Genomic DNA, 6,799 nt, shown 5'->3' with positions numbered 1-6,799 from the left:
AAACGGGAGCCTGGGGCCAGAGTGTGGGCCCGGTGTGGGGCCGTGGGGCGGAGCGAGGTACCACGACAAGCAGATCCCAAGAGCGCGCAGGGATGGCTGGGAACGGGCCCTTTCTTGGAAGCAAGCTCCACCGACGTTGTCTGGGTGGGGGTTCCTGTGCTCCCTCGCCTGTCCGGGAAGGAAGGTGTCCCTCATATCTCCCCAAAGGTCTGGTCCGGTCATACTTAACGTTTTTCAAACCGACTGTTGTGGGTCATTCCCAGGAATGAAAACCTCCCCTCCTCAGTTTTAGGCCAGGTAGGTCTGAATATGTTCGGTACAGTTAATTTTACACCATGATGGGAGGAGCCCAGGGGCTTTGTGGAGCAGCAGGGGCTCTGATGGCGATCTTCACTGTTCTTAAAGTTGTCCATACGCCCATGTGGATCCCTGACTAGGTTTGTGCCTTAGTCAGCTTTCCTCTTAGGGTATTTCAGGAGATAATAATCTTTCCAGTTGTAAATGGTCTCTAGGGAAAGACATTTCACTAACCTGTTTTGGTGTTTGACCCTGTAGAAGCCCTTTTTTCTGGAGGTGCCTCTAGGGAGGCAGTAGATATACGATTTGGTGTCAGATCTGGGGACAGATCCCAGCTCGAAATGGCATAGTCTCTTTACAGTTTATGGAGTGAATACTTAGCACTATGTGCTGCCCTTTAGGAAGTTAGTCTGTATTTCGTAAAGAATCACATGGGAGGATGAAGGAACAGTCTAAAACGCACCCAGTCATCTCTAAGTGCAGGCTTGGTGCTAGGCTTGGGGGGAAGGGAGCAGCGGTGTGTTGAGAGGAAGAAAATGTGATTTTTGCCTTGTCAGAGTCCCTGACCAGTGGAGACCTGTGCTGGAGTCTTCAGAGGGACAGATACTACCTTTCGCTACCCTGCAGTTCCAGGTAACCACTGTAAGGGTGGACCCAGGCTGTGTAACCACCAAACCAGTGCTGGTCACACACTGGGACAGATAAAATTATTGGCTCCGATTCCTCACCCCTGCCTGCATCCACCACTTGCCATGGTCTCATTTTGGGTGGAGGGTACTTTTCTGTCCCCAGGTTTTGGGCCTGCCTATGTGGCTTGCTTTGGCTGACGATATGAAGCAGAAGCAAAAGTGTGCCAGTTCTGTGCCCTGGCTCGAACCCTTATGCGTTTCTGCAGGCCCTCGTGCACTTCCACTTTCATCATGAGAAGAGCTTCTCTTGGGTAGCTGCCTCTTCAGCCTGGGCCTCAGAACCAACACGTGGGACAGAGCCACCCAGCTGATCTGCAGGCCTGCAGGGAGAAGCAGAGCCGACCAGCCACCACAGCACTAAAGCCTAACCACACTAGCCAACCTGCACGCCTGCCCACTGAGTTCTGGAATGGTGTATGATGTAGCAGTGCTATGGCCATAGCTAAGCAATGTGAACACCCACTCTAATAGGTTACAGGTTCAGCAGCTACCATAGAGACCCAGCCCAGCAGTGGGTTAAATAAGAAGTTTATTGAGCTGTCATGTCATAATCCACTGTGTCAAGGACCCAGGCTCCTTTTATCTTCCTCAGGTATGGCCCTCATCCTCAGGAAGCCTTCCCCATTGTTCATGGGTTAAAGGCTTCATTTCCTTCACCTCTACAAGCCCAAATATTCCATGGGGTGGCTCCAACCCCTCTTTCCAGCATCACCCTCTAATACTGCAGTCCCCAGCCCCACGGCCTACTGGGAACCAGGCCTTGAGCAACCAAAGTTCATGTGTATTTATAACTGCTCCCCATCAACCACATCACTGCCTGAGCTCCGCCTTCCCTGCCCACCCCCATCCATGGAAAAATTGTTTTCCATGAAACTGATCCCTGGTGGGAAAAAGGTTGGGGACTGCCGCTCTAACACATAAAGCCCCACCTCTAACGGGTTCCCGCTTCTGCTTTCGGTCTCAGGCTTTTTCTTCTTCTTGAATGGGGGTGTTCCTCTCCCCCCATCCTCCAGGCCTCACCAGCAACTCACTCCCACCAGGACATCAGGAGCCAGAGCTGGGTCAGCCTGGTGCTCCCCCGGGAGTGAGAGGCCCTGACCTCCAGGGTGGGAGTGGTGGTGGCAGGGCCACTGAGCAGACTCAGCTACTCTTTCTCCCACTGCTCTGCCCCGCCTCCCCCACCCTCACCTCCCTGCTGACCTCCCTCGCCCTCTCTATCATACTGCAGCAGTTTAGTGAGCATAAAAAGCCTTGTTCAAATAGGTCCCCTAGTCCAGCTGACTGACTCGGGGGCAGGCATGGGAGTTGGAAGGGAGGTGTGAGATCAGCCGTTTAAATAAGCATCCCAGTGACGTTTGGGGATACAGATCCATCCACTATATTCTCAGAAATTGTATTTCTTTGTGGACACCTTTTCTCTGGCAGCCCTTTTAAATGGGGGATGTGTTTTCTCTGATAGCATATGGCCTGCAGACCACCCGGCCTTCAGTCCAGTGAGAACATTCCAGAACAAACTTCGGATCAATCCCAGGCATTTCTCCAATCATCTCCAGGGCTGAGTGCACATCACCTGCTGCCCAGCTGGAATGACACCCTTCTCTGATTCAGCTAAGTCTGCACCATGTTACTACCTCCCCCTTCTTTCACAAAGGCCTGGACACTCACAAGCCTACCCAAAAGGGGACACCTCCAAGCGCAAGCGCAGATCCTCACACACCTGGATGTGGAGCTGTGCTGCAGGGTCAGTTGGCTCGCGGTGCCCATTTTCACTCCTTTCTATGCAGGTTCTGGAGGGCCGGGAACCGCACCACAAGCCTCCCTTGCTGCAGGGTGCTGCTGATAAGTGTACTCATGGGAAAGTGGGAGGGTGCAAAGGAGGCAGAAATCATTCTTTGTTTCTCTGTTGCGACAGACGTGCAGGCTGTAGTGGCCAGCTGGACTCCATGGTCCCCTAACTCATCGCCAACCTGTGGACCGGGGGGCTGCAGCGGCCTCAGGAGTGGTTTCCCCGTTTCCTGACTCCTTTGATTCTCTAGAAGCCAGCTGTGGTAAAGCAACCCGCCCCAACTCCACCACCTCTAGCCCCTCTAATGATGAGCACTAGTTGCAATATCTAGAGTGGCTTCTGTTTCCCTGTGTGTGGCAGTGTGACACAGTAAGAAATATATATTGGATGTCTGCCTCCAGTTCCTGACACACAGCTCCTAAAACCCTTGCAATTTCCTGACCAACAGGGGTGCTAGGAGCATCTTTTTTTCCAGCACTTTGTCCTTGACCCTGGTTCCTGATACAGAGCTCTTTAAAGCCCCTGGAATTTTCTGGGTGATAGGAGCATCTTTTATTCTAATGAAGTGACTCATGGTGGGTCCTGGATGGGGCTGGCCACCAGAAAGACCAAGTCATGACTAGCAGCTTGGGACCTTCAGCCTCACCCCCATCCTCTGGGGAGGGGAGAGAGGCTGGAGATTGAGTTAATAATCAATCATGCCTACATGGCAAAGCCTCCATAAAAATGCCTCAAAGACAGGGTTTGGAGAGCTTCCGGGTTGCTGAACATATCCATGTGGTAGGGGGGTGCTGTACCCCAAATCCACGAGGACCTCTCCAGACCGCACCCCACGCATTTCTTCATCTGGGTGTTCATTTCTATTCTTCAAAATATCCTTTGTAATAAATCGGCAATAGTAAGTAAACTGTTTTCCTGGATTCTGTGAACATTTTTGGCAAATGATAGAACCTGAGGAGGGGGTCATGGGAACCTCCAATCTATAGGCAGTGGGTCAGGAGCAGAGGTGACATCCTGGACTTTCGATTGACATCTGAAGAGGGGGCAGTTTTGTGGGACTGAACCCTTAGCCTGTGGGGTCTGACGCTTACTCTGGTTAGTGTCAGAATTGGATTGTACGACACCCAGTCAATGTCCACAGAGAATCGGAGACTTGCTTGGTGTGGGGACCCCCCAATCTGGTGTCGGAAGTAAAGTACTGAGAATGAGAGTGTAGAGAAAAACAGTTCGCTTTTTTATATGCAGGTAGTTTTAAAATATGTCCACAAGTTCTGTCTTTGTAAGGTGGAGTCTAAATCCTCTCCCCTTGAATGTGGGCCGCGTTTAGTGACTGAGCTCTAACTATGCATGTTGTGTGGCAGATGTGATGCTGTGTCTTCTGAAGCCAGGTCACAAAAAGGATGACTTCTGCCTCACGCTGGCTCTGTCTCTTAGATCACTGACTCTGGAGGACGCCAGCCATCATGCTGTGAGGACCTTCAATCAAGTAGCGTGTGCACAGGCTCATCTGGGGAGGAACCGAGGCCTCTGACAACTCGCGAGTGTGCGAGTGAGCGAACCACCCAGAGGTGGATCCTGCAGCTCGAGTTCCTTCTTCTTCGTGTACTCTCCCCAGGTCACCTAACCTTCCCTCCTCTGAACCGCTACATTTCTTTTCCGTATTATTATTGCTGTAATCATACATTGCCTCATTTCATCATCTTTAAAAAAAAAAACCTCTCATTTTTTGACAGGGTTCATTGGAATCAGTGAGAATTTTCATTCATTTAGTAACTGTTGGCCTTGTGTCCACCTCTCCCTGTCACTCAGGTCTCCCTTAGGAGCTGCCCTTCAGAGCTGTGGCTTGCCCACCAGTAAAAATGGAGGCATGCGTGTTTCGTACCACCTGATCTGGGCACCCCTTCGCCTTCCAGGCTGCAGCCAGGGATGTGCACCTGGCCCGAGGAGAGGCAGTTTATCCACAGGCTGGCCAGGTGAAGACTCTGGGCTCAGGCAAAACTCTGCCCAATCTAGGACAAGCTGGGCAAAGCAGAATCTCACTCTTGGTAGTTTTAATTTAGAAATACGGTAGAGGGACATTGGAGACCAATAAGCATTGTACAAGGTTGAGATAGTGTTACATAAACACTATCTAAGCCTCACGTTGTGTATCAAATTTGAAATAATGTAAATATGCCAAAATAGGAAGCTGGAGTTGCCTGGAATCCTGGTCCGGATCTTGGGAAGCCTAGAAGTACAAGATCTCTAGTCTTGCTTTACTGTCAGCTTCCTGTTTATGTCCAAGGCTCATTAAAAAATCAACAACGCCCCACCCCATTATAGAGTTTGAGCTGGCATGTGGAGTTTCCGTCCCTGTGACTTAACCATGTAACTGAAGAGCTTGGTACTGCATGTGGCCCATAGCTGGTGCTCAGTAAACAGTGGCAGCCATCACCCTCAGCATCAGTATTGTTACTGTTATTGACTTTTGGACAGCAATCATGGGTTCTACCTCTCTATCTCCCTATAGCCTACAGCAGGGAATCATAATGGTTAAGAGGCTTGGGAGTCTAACAGTCCTGGGTTCAAATCCTAACTCATAGTATTGGATGTGTGCCCTATGTTCTTGGAGCCATTTCTTTATCTGTCAAATGATGATGGTCCCATGGATTGTTGGGCTAAATGATATAAGGCTGTAAAACGCCTAACATAGGGCTTGGCACCAAGTAAGCAAATTGTAAATGGTGGCTGCCGCTGCTGCTGCTTCCTATAATTATTACTATTCAGTCTTCTGCTTTAAACTCAGTAAATGTTTTCTGTTGAGATAGGGTCTCACTCTGTCGCATGGGCTAGACTGCAGTGGCATCATCATAGCTCACTGCAACCTCAAACTCCTGGGCTCAAGTGATCCTCCTGCCTCAGCCTCCCCAGTACCTGGGACTATAGGCACATACCACCATGCCTAGCTAATTTTTCTGTTTTTTGTAGAGACAGGGTCTCGCTATGTTGCCAAAGCTGGTCTTGAACTTGTGGCCTCAAGCAATCCTCCTGCTTCAGCCTCTCAAAGAGCTGGGATTACAGGCGTGAGCTGCCTCGTCTGGCCTTCTGTAAATGTTTGATGGCTCACTGAAGTCAACACACAGAGAAAGACACTTGTTTCTCATTCTTAATAAGGAACTTTGGGAGGTCACTGGGGCAGGCATCAAGATAACAGGTGTGTCTCTTGCCCAGCACTGGGGAATGGATCGACCAGGTGGGGAACTGAGGGCCGTTCACTTTGCCAGACCCCTCACCAGCATCCATGCTGGGCTGCTCCCCAGCCAAATGACTGGGGCCTCTGGGGGTTGCTGTGCTGTTCTTCCGTGGTGTGCACGGCTCTTCGTCTCTTATCATTGAACCGCCAGATTCGTTCAGTTAGGTAGACTGTCCATTCTTGTTCATTCAGATTTTCTTTTACTCACTAATGTGCTTAACTCTCACCGACTTACTAAATGTGATTTATTAATGACTTTTTGAAGATGGAGCAGAGGAACCCTTGCATCTTCTGTGGAGTTGCATTTGCGTTATCACTTGGAACAAGACAGCCATGGATCTGCGCTGGGTGAGGCAGGAAGCAGGTGGATTTGGTACTGGGCGGTGCTGAGGGTGTGGAAGCGTCAGGAGTGGCCAGGGCAGAACGTGCGAGTGGAGAAGCAGCCCCTCCAATGAACGCGTTTTCTGCGATAAAGGCCAGAGGAGGGCTGTCTTGGGAACTTACTGCTCTCACCCATTCTTCTTTACCTTACTGCCCCCAGCACCTCCCTGCTAGCTATCCAAGGATTGGGATTTTTTTTTTTTTTTTTGAGACAGAGTCTCACTGTGTTTCCCCAGCTAGAGTGAGTGCTGTGGCGTCAGCCTAGCTCACAGCAACCTCAAACTCCTGGGCTCAAGTGATCCTCCTGCCTCAGCCTCCCAAGTAGCTGGGATTACAGGCATGCGCCACCATGCCCAGCTAATTTTTTCTATATATTTTTAGTTGTCTGATTAATTTCTTTCTATTTTTAGTAGA

The sequence above is a fragment of the Propithecus coquereli genome, unplaced genomic scaffold, assembly GCF_000956105.1.
Source record: "Propithecus coquereli isolate 6110/MARCELLA unplaced genomic scaffold, Pcoq_1.0 Scaffold119, whole genome shotgun sequence".
Classification (NCBI taxonomy): domain Eukaryota; kingdom Metazoa; phylum Chordata; class Mammalia; order Primates; family Indriidae; genus Propithecus; species Propithecus coquereli.
This window is presented reverse-complemented; position numbering follows the sequence as displayed.